We start from the raw sequence: 17,227 nt of genomic DNA, 5'->3' as shown, positions 1-17,227 counted from the left end.
TCTTTTGTAACTTGAATTCTCCTCCTCCTTCTCTTTCCAATACCTCTGCAGCCAGTGGTGATCAGGGTGACCAAGTTGGCTGCCCTTCTGTGTCTGCAGGTGGCAGGGCTGGACCCTGTCACAGACCAGAGGTGGGATAAGTACTCACACCTGGAAAGTTGGCCTCAGTCAGAAGTCTGAGGCTCAACCATGCCATACCCATGTAAAGTGTTCCCTCCTTGGTCTCTGATATTAAGCACTTGAAAATTGTGAAACAGAGACCTGACATTTGCCAACACTCACTCTTCCACACAACACTCCACTTGCTATCTTTGGGCTTTCCAGCTAAGAGGATGGAAGGTGCATTCCCACCTTTCCTCTACACACTGTGAAGGCATAGCCGGTGTGATGTGAGAACTATGGTGATTAAAGACTAACCGCTTGGAATATTGCAATTCTGGAATCTCCAGCTCTAGATTTATAAGAAGGCAATAAACTCAAATAATGTATTTAACTTATAGAGAAATAGGGGTAGGCAGTACTATGCAATTCGATGCTAATTTTCGGTATGATCATTTCGATTCCTGCAGTGTGAACCATCCAAGAAGGAGAAATGGAGGCTCAGTATACTCTTTTTCTTAAGTCAGAAAAGAGTGTAAGTTATCTCCAAATATGTTCAAAGAAAAGTTAGTGTAGAAGTATTTGTAAAGAGCTTTGATCAGAATTGAAGGATATATATGGGTATTTATGGCCTGATTCCTTGAAGGGCAAGAATTTGTCTCAGATCTTCCTCTCTGGACAATGCACACAGGAGGGGCTCAATATGTGCACATTGCATGAATGAATCATTTAGGTGTCGGAATAGAGGGAGGAGCTAACTTAAGGGAGTCAGGTCTTGAGTCTTCAGTGTTAACTCTGGTGTTTTATTTTCCCTGTGAGAAGATGCTAGGAATCCCTGGTCTACCCCTCATGGCTGTTGACTCCAGCTGGTCTGTCTCTGAACTCTTCTAAAATGTAGAATGTAAAAATAATTAGTAAATGTGCAAGAAGGTTCAGAGGGATGGAGAACAAAAGAGATACTTGCTGGCCCAGCATCTGAGGCATCCCAGTGGGGTGAGGATGTCACCCCCTACTTGGGCCCTGAGCCAGGTCCCCAGGGTCCTGCAAAAGCCCTAGGGCCTCTCCTGCAGTTTCAGAAGTCTGCCTCAGTGTCCCCACATTAGCCAGAAGAAGCTACTGCTTCTACTTTCTGGGGTACGCTAGATCTTGGGGAAGTGCTCCAACAATGAGAGGAGTAGACAGGGTTAAATTCATAACATGGTACTTATTCACACCACATTAGCCATAGGAACACTGCAATTAGGCATAAAATTTTATTCGTGTGATAATATACTTCCAGCCCTCAAAAAGAGCCAGTGCAAAGGAATTTCCCTTAGAAAACAAAAACCAAAACAAAACCACTGTACTCTTGGGGGTAAACAATACTGTACTAGTAGAGCAGCTATTAGCCCCTGCTCCAGCCTACAGGATATAAGGTCAAAAATAAGCTTAAATCCAGAAAAATGCAAACCATGCTGACTTCTCCTATTGACCACTAAAAACACAGAACCTCAGAATCCCAGAGTGTAATACACCTTGCTGCTCTACACTCCAAGTTAGCTGCCAAGCGCACGTGATTTGGGTCATGAAGGAAGCCAGCAAGTCTGTCTGCAGAAAAGGCGATGGGGAGGAAGCCACCCCAGCTGCCATGAGCTCACAGGCAGGATGATTCCATCTCACCAGCCCTTCGTCTTATAACAGACCACCCCCCCACCCCCCACCGGCTTCCTGCAACTGGTGAAGAGCAGCGCTTTCCACAACTCAGACAACAAACAGCTGGATGGATGCCAAAGGACCATACATCCGTGGTCTACCGTGCCTTTTTTAATCAACTTCCTAATTAAAAAATGCCATGCTGGCATGAGGTATGAAGGGAGTAGGCTTGGAATATTTCAAAAAATCACATCCTCTAAACCTGGGGTTGCTGGAAATCTGTGTTCTTACAGATGTTTATGAGTTTTCCTGGTACAGAGATAGAATCAATTTGCTTGCGCCTGGCCCTCAAGACGTATTAAATTTATCCTGAAGGAAACTGGTTTCTGAAAAGATCTTTGCCCAGATGCATTAGCCAGGTGGGAGTTTCAGTGAACCAGAGGGTCCACTAGCAGATGCAGCATTGATTTCTGAATGTTCACAATCTAGCAGACAGCTCCAGAGCAGACTTGATTTGATGGCTCTCTATGGGGTGCCCTGCAGACTCGATTATCTCCACCAACAGTCTGGCTAGCATTGTTTCATGGCGACAATGCTCTGTGCTTTGAGCTCCTGTTCGGATGGGCTAGGCAATGCGCAGACCAGGGAGGGAGACTGAACCAAATCTACAGCAAACCTCTGAGAATTGCCCATTGCTTTCAGGGTTCAGAGATATGGCAGTCCTTGGAAACGGGGGGCAATGCTGACTTTTGAAAAGAGTATTCTGGGGGTATCATGGAAATACATTCTGTTCCAGGTAGGGATAAATAATGGTATGAAGGTTTTACTCCAAACAGGATTGAAGCTAGAAAGCCTATAAGAAAAATCTTTGCCCCTGTGCAAACAAATAAAACAGAAACAGACAAACAACCAAAAACAAAGCCCCCACAATAAATTATTCATCTGTGAGTTGTTTGCTTTAGAGGTTTAAGCCTGAAAATCCACACCTTAAGATTTCTCAAGCAAATGTCCAATATCCTTGAGGTAATTTCTTTAAAACAATCTGACTGCTATCTAAGCAGCCAGACTTCAGTAAAAGGCAGTCAGTATGTAATACGAAGTCGTAAAGTTCTTTCAAGTATATTAATGAGCGCACATGTACCTCTGGGCAGGTCCACACAGCACATATACTGACCCCACGGCTCCAACAGCATAGCCTACACACCACCTTTTTCCCAGTGGCATCTTAAAAACACATCTAGCCATGCACTCCCAAAACCACTGAAGAGATTCATTATATATTCCTAAGAGTGCAAAAATTCATCATGGCATAGAATTTTAAAGGAAATAAGGTCGAGTAATATTTTGGGAGGAAGGTGATCGCATATTTTTTTCCCATTCACAAGCAGTGGGCGCCCTATCGAGGCGACAGCCTACACCACATGTGGCCCAGGACAACCCCACAGACACAGCCGGGCCTCATGTACGACCACCGCCTCCCACATGGAGCAGCTAAGCCACAGAGCCCTGGTGCTGGGAGCTGATATTTTGGGACCTCTTGGATAGGTTACAGAATTTTGCTATGGAAAGCTGCATTTCCTTCCAAAGTTGATCTTCAACCTAAGAGCAAGACTAAAAGAAGAAAAAAGAACCCCCTTAGAAATCCAATTTTCAAGCTGGTACTATCACCACATTTCCAGCTCTGGAACTTATTGTCTTCCAGGGAAATCCTTTCTCCTCTCCACAGAGCCTGGCCAGGAACATGACAACCAGTGGCATAAAGTAACTCCGTCAGGTAGAAACTCATAGGACCTCATTTTGGCCCTTAAAAAATTAAAGCTGGACTTTTCCCGGGAGAGGCAGCCAGGCACGAAGAAAGTCTTATGGGCATGACATTCAAGTGCCCCTGCTGCTTCTAAGCGGCCCGGCTAAGGTTAAAGACAAAATGATGATGATATCTTGCCTCAAGAAAGTTACAATCTATCATAAAACAAAAAGGGGTTAATTGTAGAAAGCTTGACTCAACTCTGAACTGAAATGCAGCAGTGAAAATCCAAGTGTTACTTTTTCTCTAAGAGTTTATGAATCCCAGAACAATTTGGTATTTATTACTTTAGGCTAAATATGTTTAAAATTCTTTTTTTTCCCATCATTTTGGTTTACCAGCAAATTTAAAAATGAAGTAGAAAAAAGTGTGTGTGCATGTACATATACATATAAAAATACTAATAAATAGGGTTTACCTATTATGCAAACAATGCCGCTGAATATGAATATTCAGAAACTTGCAATACGACCAGGAAAACGAGTGGAACCAAGTTTCAAAGCTTTATCTGAGGGGTTAATATGTTTTCCAACACCTTGTGCTTGTTCATTGAAGGTATTTCTTTTTTTTTGGAACGGCATAGTTTTCTAAATAGAAGAAATCACACCCCCTCAGAAAAAGTTGTATTTTCTGTTAAATACTCACTGTCATTGTCTAAAGCAAACTAAAGTAGGATAATATTTTTTAAAAGCTGAAAAATAAAAGCCAAATCTAAGCATTAAGTGAGCTAAAATATTCAGCAAACTGCAGAAATACAGTTACAGTCTAATAATTACTACTTAGGTTCCACCTTAAAAACAGATGAAATAATTAGGTCAGTTAAAATGAATACTTTGCCTTTTAAGGAGAACAGGAATTATTAAGAGAGGATAGAAGTATTTATCAGTGAAAGCCCCCAGACGGATGTCATTTCACTAAATATTAAAACACCCAGGTTGCAGTACTACAGTTCTAGAATTATATAAGAAACCATTACTCATGACAATAGAAAATTAGGGTTCCAGTAGCTTTATTCTTACTTCTTAACTCAGGAAACTGATTTGCAAACTGATCTCCATTTTTCTGAAAAGAACAGAAAATGTCAAAGGTTGTGCTCATTTTCCTATCTCCGATCTGCAGGCTCTACAGATCAACAGTAACTTCACTTCAGTTCTCATAACCTCCAGTAAGTTGCTGGTTAAATCAACTAAAATCTTCCAGCTAGGAAAAATATATACTAGTCAAAACTAATTATGTCTGGGCTTTCATTGCCACAACGTTTGCTAATTTTGCTGGTCTCGGTACACTGTTCCAGAAAATATTAATTAAACACGTTGAATAATGGCTGCTGTAAATTCTGAAAACAATAATCTCTAAACAGTTAATTTTCACTTCAGACTTATGCACGGAAAGATGGATGCAGCAGCCACCCCAAGCCAACAGCAAAGGACTATTCTTTTGTTACTGACCATAAGGAGTTGAACTTTGCTCCACTTTGGAAAAGCGGAGCCCTGGCTCTGCAAACCACAGGAGGACAGGACATATTTACCTGGAGGGGGTGTCAAAGACAAACCTGAAGAACTGCAAAACAAAGTAGTCCGACTGGATCATCTGCACCCGTAATCCCACATGGCACCATCAGCTTAAGCCAGTCTCTGACAACTGGTCCTCCCCACAGCCCACAGCAGCCACCCCTGCCTTCCGTCTTAGGGACTCACCCAGAAAAATTCTCCAGCCTGCTCCACGACTACAAAACTCTTCTAATGCTTTTGAATGCCCACCATTTGTTCTCCATTCATCCAATCAACTTTGCACTGCACATCTCTCCTCTCTATCGGCGCGCAGACCCGGGGCCACTTCTCATCTGTATGCTAATTATTTTGCCACATGGACAAAAGTAATAATGCTTTCAGACAGGAAACTAACAGGCCTGAAGTTGGAGATGGAAATTAATAAGTTGACACCACTAAACGACGGGGAGACGGGCATGCTGCAGCGCCCTGTCTGGTCGGTAGCACGCAGACTCCTTCCAAAGGCAGCAGACAGGCAGCCCTGGGCTGCCAATCCTGCCCCGGCTGTGGGAACCGAGCTCTGCTTCCCTCAGAGACCACATCACTGCAGCAGAATAACACTGGAGCACAGTGCTGACTTACCCTGGCTTGGCTGCTTCCGCTAAGCAACACAAAACATATCCATTTCCCCAAATCCTAACAGAGGAGGGAACTTCACTGCTGATCTAGGTTTTTTTCCCCCAGCTACAGCTGTGGGTGAATGCAGCAATTTCTAACCTTCCTATTTATTAAGCTTGCAATACAGTCAGACAAAATTGGGATGAATGCTATAGGCTTCTCACATTGTACCCACAGGCCCCTAAATCTCTAGAGCAGAAAGTGTATCATGTGTGGTGCTGTATTTAATGTAATAGATGAGAACTGTAAATACCAGAGTCAGGCTGTTCATAGCTACCGCCGAGGTAATACATCTAAAAATATCTCCCCTATCACTGATGCTATTGTAAATTCATGCTGTGGCCAGAGAAACCTCACAAAAGTCAGCTGAACCTGCAGGGTTTTAAGTGGTATTACTGCTTAACATGGAAACAAAACACAAAGAGGTTCTCAGATCTTCCCCCATCACTTCTGAAGATGGGCGGACGGAGGCTCAAGAGTTAACTTTAAGTGATTCTTAAAATCTCTTTCGGCTTGCCAGCCACACCACATTATTCTGTCTTAGTAGGAGCTCCTTTCTCAGTTTCTTTAAAACAAGAGACAGAACTGTTTCCCTAAGAAAGTTGCATGATCAACCCTTTTAGTATTGTTTGGAGAAAAAAAAATCAGAAAAAGTTTATTCTGAAAAGACAAGACCTAGTAAGGACTCAAAAATACAAAAGAGAGCATAGACACAAGACTTCCATTAGCATCTTTCCTTTTTTTTTAAAGTGCTGATTTTATAAATGGCTTCAGAGTCCAGCAATAAATGCTCTACTCTGATGGTAACTCCACCATCACACTCGGCAAGACTCTCTCTTGTAGCACTCCGGACTCCAAGGCTCCGTTAAATCATAAAGGCCACCTTAGCACCTCCCCCTCCTCTGGAAGCTTGCCGTGAATGCACACACTCCTGTTTAACAACAACTCCAGCACCATGCAGACAAGAGGCCCATGGAGGTGGACAGAGGGGCAACTCCGGCGGCAAACCGGGCCATTGTTGCTGCTTGTGTACCAGACCACGCGATGCTAAGAAGTGCTGTAATGTGTAATCAGACAGGAGCCGGAGATGGCCAGGCAGGTGGACAAACAGCTTTCTGCTGAAGTACTTAAGAACATATCTGAAATAATTCTCAAAGGCTAGGAGCTGCACCAGCCAGGCAAATAAAAAGAAAAAACCCACATCACCTTGAAATAAAAGGAAAGAGGTACCTTTTTGTGCAAAAGCTGGTAGCCATGGAGCTCAGGGCTTCTCTGCAGTCTGTTCCTCACTCACGCAGCTCTGTCTGCCATGGGGAGCTCAGTGCACGTGCTGGTCACGGCTCCCCCTGGGCTTCCATCCTGTGTACCCCACCCGCCAGGACCCTCTTCCTGCCAGCTCTCTTCCCACAGAGAGAGTTGAAGGCAGAGACACGCAAGAGACCCACACAGAACACAGCGCTAACTGTGGCTTCCTCGGGGAGATTGACACGGAAGTCCCGAGTTACCAAGAACACCTCTTGTAGCTCCCAAAGGTAATTCCTCTGAAGCCGGAGTCTGCCCGGCTCATGGAAACCAGACTCACTGGTTCCTACAGAGGGTCCGGCTCCCTTCCCAGCCAGCCCTGCCGGGAATCACCGCAGTGTGCAAACAAGCAGGCTTTCCAGGGAATATCCCGAGCCATTCCATCTCCACGCACAATACCCCCCCACAGCCCCTGGATATGCCCTCCCCCTCCCAACTTTCCTGATAAACCCCACATAGGGAGTAGGGATTCTTTTTTCTAAGAGAGATACATTGTAGGAAATTTTTCTTAACAGAAGAACCTCATACAGCAAGGTTGATCAGTGATTTTTCATATAATAAATAAGCCTTCTTTCTAGTTTTATAACACCTGGCTTACATTTTCTCTGCCATCTCTGATACTTCTGTGGATACCCTAAGGACTCATTAGGATGTCAACGCCAAAAACAGTTTCATTGTGGAAACATGCATAGAAAAATCATTGTGTGTGCTTGAACAATGCAGGTGTGAAGGAAGAAAAGAGAGGAGAGAGAGAGGCAGAGAGACAAACAGGGACAGAGTTAAAGAGAGAAAGGACAGAAGACAGGGAGTGGGAGGTGGAGAGAGAGAGAGATGGGAGAGAGAGAAAGAGAGGGAGAGGGAGAGGGAGAGGGAGAGGGAGAGAGAGAGAGAGAGAGAGAGAGAGAGAGAGAGAGAGAGAGAGGGCACAAAGATACTCCAAACTGAGCCACGTTGCCCTGATACATACATAGCCTATTGATGGAAAAGTGTAGAGTTCTTAAAATAATCTGATAGCAGAAAATCATACAATAAATCACTTAGAAAGTGAAGTACTTGATATTGCTCTTTATACAAATTATGGTCATTAGAAGCAATATTTTTAATATGTGAGCAAAGGTAATTTAAAGTGTCATTTTTTTTCATATAAGCCTCATGATATTTGTACATGACCTTCTCACACTTCTCCCATAAAAAATCTATACTATGTATTATTTTTAAGCTTGTAGTATCTTTTGTCATTAGTTTAGAATAATTATAGATCAGTGTCAGGTATAGTATTGCGGAACAGGATACAGTAGAGTGAAACTTAGCTTAGTGTAAAACCTGTTAATAATTTGTTCAAGTTTATCCTCTGTGACTCCTTTCTAAAGAAAGTTTAAAAGATTTTTTTTTTTTTAAAGAAAAAGAGACATTCATGCAAAGGGCTCTTTAAAAAAAACCCTTGACAATAAGAGCATGTGAAATGCTATAGGAATCAAGACAAGCTGTAGAGTAATTTGGCAGTAAGAATCCAGCACTCCTGAAGTTCTCTCTCTCGGAAACTGCCATTCATCTGCTCCCTGGACAGAGTTCTGGGGAGGCTCGCCATCAAGGTAGACTTTCTGGCAAAGTACTAGATGCATTTGAAAAAATGGTTATTGATTAGAAATTGCAGTCTTGGACTAAAGGGGGCATCCAGCTGAGCCCAATTCCAACTCCAACTGAAAAAGCATTTTAGTATTCCTTCTTATTCCACAGAGTAGATTTTCTTATGCAAAATGCTCAGGAGTATATAAAACTTTAATTTGTTTGAAAGTTGAACATGTAGCCATGAAATGGCATGATATGTAAACAAAGTGTTATAGAAGATGTTGTAAGTATTTTTACAGTAATGTAAAAATGTAAAAATTAGATTGGCTTCTGCAAAATAGATTGGCTTACAGATTTCCAGTGTCTAGCTCATGCTTGTGACATTAAAATATTTTTTCTTAACAAAATTCATTCTTCCATAGAAGGAATTAGCTTTTTAAAATCACACGTGTCAAGTATTCCTAAAGCTAGATGAACGAATAATCAGATTATTGATTCAACATTTTGAATTTTAAGCATAATTTTAATAAATAGAAAAACTTTAGAGTTTTAAAGTTGCAAAGTAACTTCTTTTTTTCTTTCTCCATTGAAAGTTGACAAAGAAAGCAGAAATCATCAGACAGTGAAATCACTGGTTTAAAAATAAACAAAAGAGCAAAAGTATTTTTCAAAAGAGTAAAAATAAATAAATTAGGGGTACAAAACAGCAGGAACATGAAACAATACATTAAAGAACACTCATTTTCTCAAATTATCCACATATTTAAAGAAAATCAAGCTTATACAGCTTTTATTATCCCAAAGAAGACTGTATACTTATATCCCTTTAAGAAGTTTTGTATCTCACTCATACATACTCACAAATAATTAGGCCTTCAACCTTCAACCCAGTTATAGCATAAATTTTTGAAATTGGCATAAGTTATGGCATCAGATGCAAGTTTTGCTGAAGAGAAGTTGACATTTAGGTGTCCTGCACACCCCCTGCTTTATTGTAACCTCAGATAAGCCTGGTCATCTTTTCAAAAGTGAAACTGTATTAAAATCGACTGATATTTAGATAAAGACTCTCTATTTGAAAAGTGGGAGTGTTTACAGTCTTTTAACCCACAATTATACTTACACAAGTGATTTCACCAAGTTTATATATGCTTGGTGAATTTTTGAACCTAGGGTAAAATGTGTATGTAATGGCAGCCTGAAGGTCTTTACAAAATAAAAATCTTCCAGCAGGGAGATCTTTGCTGCCACCATCTTCAAAACACCCAATTGTGACCGTAAAGGCTGCTCCTACTTCTACCTCAATGAGCAACATCATTAGGGTGATGAAAGCGAGCTATTTTCACATTGCCAGTAAACCTGTAGGAAGCCAGCCCCCTGCTCAATGCAATTGCTATCAGCCGCGGACAGCTCCCGGTGCTGAAAGGGAGGCAGAGGGACCCTGTTCACAATGGCTCGCTCCACCAGCTTTGAAAAAATCACAGCAAAACTGAATGAGGTGGCAAGTGGTCGGGCTGAATAGCACTGTCTGCTGAACAATAGCAGCCAGCTCCAAATCCTACTATAATCACATTAATGAGATTAATCAGTGAATTAGCAGCAGTCAAATGTCAGGGAGGCAAGGAAGAATCCAACCAAGATTGGTAATTAACTTTTTTGGGGGAGGAGGATGGGGGAAGGAAAAGAGATTCAACTGTGCTACCTATTAGGTTTTCTAGATGTTGACAATTTTGTTTCACAAATCTCGAAGACTATAGGTACAGATGAAAAGTAATGACATAATCTGTCCTACTGTAATGCACATCCAGGCATCACATTACTGTTGCTTGAACAGTAAGAAAACTGATGGCACTTTAAATAATCTTCATAAACTGTCCACATTTTATGGTCTTAAACTTTCTTAAGCATGTAATTAGTATTTGTAACGAATTTATTTCTGGCCAACTCAAGCTAAAATATTAAAAAATGGCTGATTAGAAAGAGGAAAGATTATATAACAGCTGCCACTGCCTAAGAGAGGTCTGTGACAGTGGGGCAAGAGGTTGTTTTTAAAGTGCTATTGAGTACTGTGCTATCATATAAATATATCGCTAGGCTTCTCTTGTCTGCAATAAAGAAAATTCAACATTAAAGTACAACTTCAAGGAGACTTTTAACCAGTTGACTTACTGCACATGAGGCAATTGGCTCATACATATTCCTTTAGGTCAGTTGGGGAGAAACACACAAAGTTCCTTCATCTGATACGTGTCACTTGCTAGCATTTATAATGTATGATCAGCATTTTGAGTTCTAAGTTTTTGAGAGGGGAAAACTTAGAGGAATGCAATGGTATTGTTTTCAGAAGGAGTATTGTGCCAAAGCACTTTCATCTGAACAATGATCATATTTTATCTGTATGTAAGACATGCCTTTACTGTTTATATGAAAAGCTTCATGACTTTTAAGAAGTTGAGCAATTAAAAAGGCCCTCTCTTGTCTGTAAGGAGAGTAGTGAGATGCTTTTGTCTATCATGTTAATTTTGTTCGGTAAAAAATATAATCACTTGCATACAAAAGCTCTCATGGAAAATATTTTTGCAATAATTAAGTCAATAACAAATGTCTAACTTACAGAGTTTTAGTGATCAAAGACAGTGTTGTGAATAAATGAATGCTAAATTCAAAATATGTAGTGTACAATTTGTATAGCTAACTCTCAGGAGTATCTTAGAGCCTTATCCTTCTCTGTCTTGAAACTAAAAAGTATGCAGCTTAAACTTTCAGTTTATCAATTTAAGTGGCATTAAGAGACATATTTCTGTTATAAGTGAAATGCTGTTTCATTATTATGAACTTCAAACATTGAGGTTACTGTTCAAAATCTTTATTTGAATTTTCAGTATAAACAATATAAATCAAGGTTCTTAAAATTAGACAAATATAATAGTACATCAAGAATACCTAATATTTTAACAGCCCTTGTATAAAATTATCTACTTCATCAGTAATGTAAAGTAATCCAATAAAGTCTCTGGGAAGTTTTTGTTTCAGTAGTCTCGTGTCACCCAAGTACTATACATGCAGTAAGTTTTGTTGTGCTTTTATAAACAACATTACAGCAAAGGCATGCAACCTAATATCCATTTTGCTTTAAAGACAGACTTCTGTGATTACAAGACCTCTAGCTCAGGAACCTTTCAGCTACCAGCCACACTGTAAAAATAACTTTAAAAAGGAGCAAACAATAGGATTGCCGCACAAGCCCTTGAACTACGGCAAAAACAGATTCCGTCCACTAAGTCCAAAGAATTAACCTAAGGAGTATCACGTACCTCACACCATGACCACACGGCTCACAAGTGACAGCAAGTTCAATTTTGGTAACTGTGCTGGCTCAAAACACACAGAAAGAAGCGAGAACCCTGTTCCCCACAAGTTGGAGAGGATGAGGAGCAATAGCATACCACCGAGAGGCAGAAAAGGCTGCTTTTGTCTTCAGTGAATATTGATATCATAACCCATAGTCCAGGGAATAAGAAAAAATTGAAATGCACCCACCAACAATGGGTAAAAAACCAGGGGCTTCACCAGGGCTGCAGGGAAAAGCTCTCTCGCTCTGTTTAGTGTGCGGTAGCTTAGGGAAAAAAAAAATGTCGCCTGGGTAAGAATGACAAATGCAGTACGATAGGCTCGCGGGCCTAAGGGATCTGTTTTACTTCCACATCCATCCCCTAATGCACGCAGTCCCACTCATCCTCTCCTAGGCTTTTTTTTTTTCCACTTTTTTTTTTCACAAGCTCCAAATCCCCGGCATATGACCTTCTGTTAAATAGATAAAAAAAAAATTGCTTATCAGTCATGCAAATGAGGCTGAATTCATTTTCCACAACAGATGGCCTCATAGATAATGATGATGGAAGAGAGAAAATTGAATGTCTCTCACAAGGTGGCCATGGCAACCGAGAGCAGAATAATATCAATAATAAGCTCACTGCATAATAAGGTTGTCAGTCCTACAAATCAAAGTCTCCAGCTAAATCAGGTATACCACCCCAGCTAGTTACCAGGTAAATAATATATAGATATAATATGTGTTTTGCAGTGACCGTGAAGGAGCCGGAATTCCAAGCCACTCTGCCGAGCGAGTCGGGGGCTGGGTGGGGGTGGGGGGTAGGTGGATAATAAAATGACAGTGTGGCATATTTCTCGCTCTCTGTCTCTCTCTTTCTTTCTCTCTTTTGTCTCTCTGTCTCTCTCTCTCTGCCTTTTCCTTTTCTTTTATCACATTTTCCATCCTAACCCGGGTGTCAGGAAGGCTCTTGTAACTAGCCATATTGAAACTGGGGATGTGGCGGCGGGTGGAAGTCTTTTCTCCTTCCGCCCGCTTCCTCCTCCTCTCCCACTCTGATGTGGTGAGCTGCATGGATGCAGAGCAGCTCGCCCGAGGCTCCACCTTGGCTCCCAGGGGGACATCCTGCGAAATGAATCAGCAGCCATCCTGAGCAGGCTGATTAAAATTAAAATGGCAAGGCACATGTCTGGGCGGAACGGGAGCCCAGCTTTGCTGCCTGTCTGGCAAGCATGCTCAATATAGCTCTTGCTAATAATGGCTTACTGCCTTTCATTTTTTAAAAAGGTATCACCCTTTTCCCCTGAACCGACTGGCGTTGTAGTATGTATGTGTGTGTGTGTGTGTGCGTGTGTGTGTGTGTGTGTGTGTGCCGTGGCAGGGAGGGTGGGGGCAGGTGAGAACGGACCGTTCTATTCTTCTAATTTTCCCCAGCTCACACTCAGACAGAACCATTATTTTAAAACTGAACTTACTTCAATCTTCCTCTCTTTGTAGGAGGAACAGCGGTTGATCAGCCTTGAGGTCGAGGTTGCCTGAGAACCAAGACAGCATTTTTGCACTCCAGATACAACCATTTCTAGCCCAGTTCTAGGCAACAGACCTGGCTAGGGAGGACCGTGCTGCTACATTTCACAGGCTCACAGTTGGACATGCTGAAATGCAGCTGTGGCAGAAACCTATTTCTGCTCCACGCACTTTGCAGCCCTTTGCTGTAGCCCAGATATTATGCAACACAAAGAATTAAAATGGAGAAAATGAAACCTAGTGATACCATAATCAAACAAAATTTATTAAAAATAAATTTTAATTTTTTCCGAAATTCTCACAGTTTTAATATTAGCCTCCAATAAATTAATATTTTCAGTATCTATGCCACATTTATAAGGTTTTAAATCTATTTTTATGGTATCCTGGAAATTGGACCATTATTTCCTCTCGTAAATGAAATAGGTTGAAAATAAAAAGCAAGATTCCTTTTAAGCGATTCTACTCTTATCTTTTCTGTACATTTTACTCCAAATTAGAAATAATTTTTAAATTTTGCTGTCAAACCCTCTTGCTTTCCTTTGGGTAACAGATGCAGGGTTTCTACAAGGAGCTATTATCTGTCTATCTGCTCATTTTTGTGTTTTGTGATTCCTGCTTCTGAGATGTGTTTTTTCTACTGCACTCTACCCCTGTTGCTGCAGTGTGAATCAGAAATCAATAGAGCTGCCCTAATAGAGGTTCCACTCGGCACGCAGCAAAGCAGCTGCAGTCTCCTCTCCCTCTCTCTCTCTCTCTCTCTCTCTCTCTCTCTCTCTCTCTCACACACACACACACACACACAGAGCTAATGACGTCTGTGCAGCTTTTTCAGCTGATTGGGTACCACATCGGATGTTCTGTGAAGCAAAGAATAGGAATCATTTACAGTCCCTGGAAAAAAATGGGAGCATGTATTCTCCTGTGTCCACGACCCTGATCCTGATCTCCCCAAATGGCTACCCCAGTGAGGGATGGTCCTCAGGGCTGTGTGGACACGATGGAGTAAAGGAGCATGCCAAAAGCAATCGTAGGCCAGTGGCAGTAGTACAAGGGGGATGTGTTTTCCATTTTGTGAAGGACAAAGCATCCTTCTGAAGAAATGTAAGCCCACTAAAATTTCTATGAAGGTTTGAGTGGAAAGGTCAAGTGATGAGATCCTGTGCCCCATATAAGGGTTTCAATAACTATCATAACATTCAAATATCTCCAAATAAACTTTTAGAAAAGAAAGGACAAGCTAAAAGGACACACACACACATAAACACATGTGTTCTATCCCTTGTGAGTGTGTCTTAGTTGTGTTAGAATAAATTCAGTTTACACAGTTAAAATTTGCCCCTCCAACCTTGTCTCACATGAAGAAAGAAATCTTTCAATAATAAGCCATGATATGTTGAAGCACAGATTTATAGATGTATGCTTCTTACACATATGTGCGTGTCTATGAAAACACAGTCAGATATAGGTGACTGAACTCACACGCATGTGTTTGTTAGTGTGTGCAGTGTTGGTTCAACAGGTTTGGTCACTGGAAGCTGTGAGTGTGTCTCTCTAGTGTGGCAGGCTGCTACTTTGGTGAACACAGCCTCTCTTGTTTGTGCTTTGCCCTTAAGGTAAGGTGTCCCTGGATTCAGCTACAGGAAGCCACCTCCACCCCATGTTTCCTTTAACCCCATCTAACAGACAGCAACTGCCTGGGTCTGAATTTGGCTCCAGCAAAGCTTTTGTATCCCTCCCACCTGTCTTCTGCATGACTTTTAGAGCTGGAGATGGCAGCACTCAGATGGGTTAAGAGAAGGGGAAAAAATGAATGAATCATGAAGCCACAGAGCAACATCTCCGTCTGCATTTAGCAGCTACATTGTAGTTGCACTTGATAAATCATGATTTCTTAAAAAATTAAATCAAGTCTTCTGCAGTAAGGTATAGTAAAACCCTTCAGGATGAGTGAGGACTGGGGCATACTTGGAAGCCATTTAGATTAAAATCACCATATAGCTTGCAATGAAACCATACAATGAAATGATTTGCATCCATATATAAATCAAAGTTTTCCTTACATTATTGTGAACATACTCCCTGCTTCACTTAGTGGTCCACTCCACAGATTCAAGCCTTTCTATTTTAAGAAATGTGTAGTCAATCTCCTTCGATTTTATTTATTTATTTGTAAGATAACAGAAATTTGAATATCTAGTCCCTCTTCAGGAGCATGCCCTCTAATAGAAGACAAACGAATAAAGCCCAGACATTTGTGGCTCAAAGTATAAAATGTTCAAGCTATACCCTGGGCTGTGTTTCTGTCTGCAGGTTGTGTGTTCTAATTGTTCCAACAAACAATAGTTCCATCTCTTCAAGTGTAGGAAGAAGAGTGTCTGTTCTTCTCTGTTCTCTGGACTTTTGTGTTTCCATATCTCCTCAGACATAAAAGTTCACCCCAGGATGAGGCCACAGGAAGTAGACCTCTCTGTAGAGAATGATGATTTATCTGATTTTGCTAGAGGAAGCTTATGACCTGTTTATTTTTCTTAGAACTATGCCTGCATCAGTTATACTTATCAGGAAGCTTATCCCAGTAAATAGCACAGCTTCCTTAGAGTTGAATAGAAAATAGTTAAAATCTGGTGTCCAGGTTAACTGTGTCATATGTACACTGTGCAGAAAGAGACACTAACATGGACCACTCTCTTGGGGAACAAAAACAGCTTTCTAAGTTGGGTATATGTGAGATAAGGATTGTTTCATTAATGTATTAAATGGTGATAAAGAACCAGGCATGGTGGTACATGAGTATAATTCCAGTACTCTGGTAGGTTGGGGCAGGAAGATCTCAAGTTCAAGCCCACGCTGAGCTATCTTAGAGACTTAGCAAGAAATTAGGTAAAAAATAAAGGGCTGGGGATGTAGTCCCATGTGAAGGCCTTGGGTTCAGTTGCCAGTAGCAAAAATAAAAGCGGGAGGGAGGGAGTAAAGATAGGAAATCCATTTTCATTACAAGTAATTAGCATCAGTGAGTGAAAGCATGTTTACAGTTCTTCAGCAGCAAATAGTTAAGAGGGATAAGTGAAGGTGGTCAACTTTCTAAATAGAGAAATAAGGCAGAAATTTAGGGGCCAGAGGCCAAGGTGGAGTCACCTTCCTAAGTCTCTAATGTAGAAGAAGACAGTAGCAAATAATGTCAGTGATCTAGAATATTCATTTTCTTTCTTTTTCTTCTACATTCTTCTTTTTTCTTATTTAATGATGACACCTATAAATTAGGTGAAAAATCAATCAAAATACTCTTATTAATCACCTGGTTTGTACTTGAGCTATCTTTATGTACTCCTGAGCTAAAAAGCATTGATCTTTTTCTTCAAGTAACTGGAATAAGCATAGCAATATCAGTCTGGTTACAAAGAGAGAAAATGGGATATAAAGGCCCTTGAATGCAAAATAATAATTGACTAAGATTCTAGACACAATTTGGACACTCTTGTCAGAAGATCTGAGTATTTGTGAATTCATTGGATTACCAAGGATAAAATGAAAAGTACTTAGTTTTACAAAATTGTAGATAATGTTCTTAAAATTATGGACTTGGAAATTGGATAAATAATTTTTATAGATTATCTTAGATTTCTGGTTATAATAACTTAAGCTTAAATTATCTATATTCTTTTAAATCTCAGAATTGTCTTTGATGTAATTTATATCTGTGTATATCACCCCTAAAGTGAATAGTTCTCATTTTATAAAATCAGGCCAAAGAATATGTAGATAGGTGCTTGTGAGGTTGCTTCTCCAGACCCC

At 40.8% G+C, this 17,227-nt stretch overlaps 1 protein-coding gene across 12 annotated transcripts in view; it reads right to left on the bottom strand.

Moving 5' to 3' along the window:
• The window catches only part of Myt1l (myelin transcription factor 1-like), a 398,225-nt gene extending 385,980 nt beyond the window's left edge, over window positions 1–12,245 (bottom strand). For 7 of the 12 annotated variants that reach the window (XM_005404380.2, XM_005404385.2, XM_005404381.2 and 4 more), the window contains exon 1: window positions 11,889–12,245. The gene's annotated coding sequence lies outside the window, so the exon portion shown is untranslated. Of the gene's footprint in view, window positions 1–5,063; window positions 5,133–5,232; window positions 5,510–5,667; window positions 5,729–6,933; window positions 7,356–11,888 lie in introns of those variants that run through there. The other 5 variants (XM_013504405.1, XM_013504404.1, XM_013504407.1 and 2 more) reach the window with 5 other exon arrangements.
• Between the last annotated feature and the right edge of the window lie 4,982 nt (window positions 12,246–17,227).

Source organism: Chinchilla lanigera, unplaced genomic scaffold, assembly GCF_000276665.1.
Source record: "Chinchilla lanigera isolate Chin_1 unplaced genomic scaffold, ChiLan1.0 scaffold00086, whole genome shotgun sequence".
Lineage (NCBI taxonomy): Eukaryota > Metazoa > Chordata > Mammalia > Rodentia > Chinchillidae > Chinchilla > Chinchilla lanigera.
Note: the sequence above shows the minus strand (reverse complement) of the source record. Positions and strands in the feature narration are given on the sequence as shown.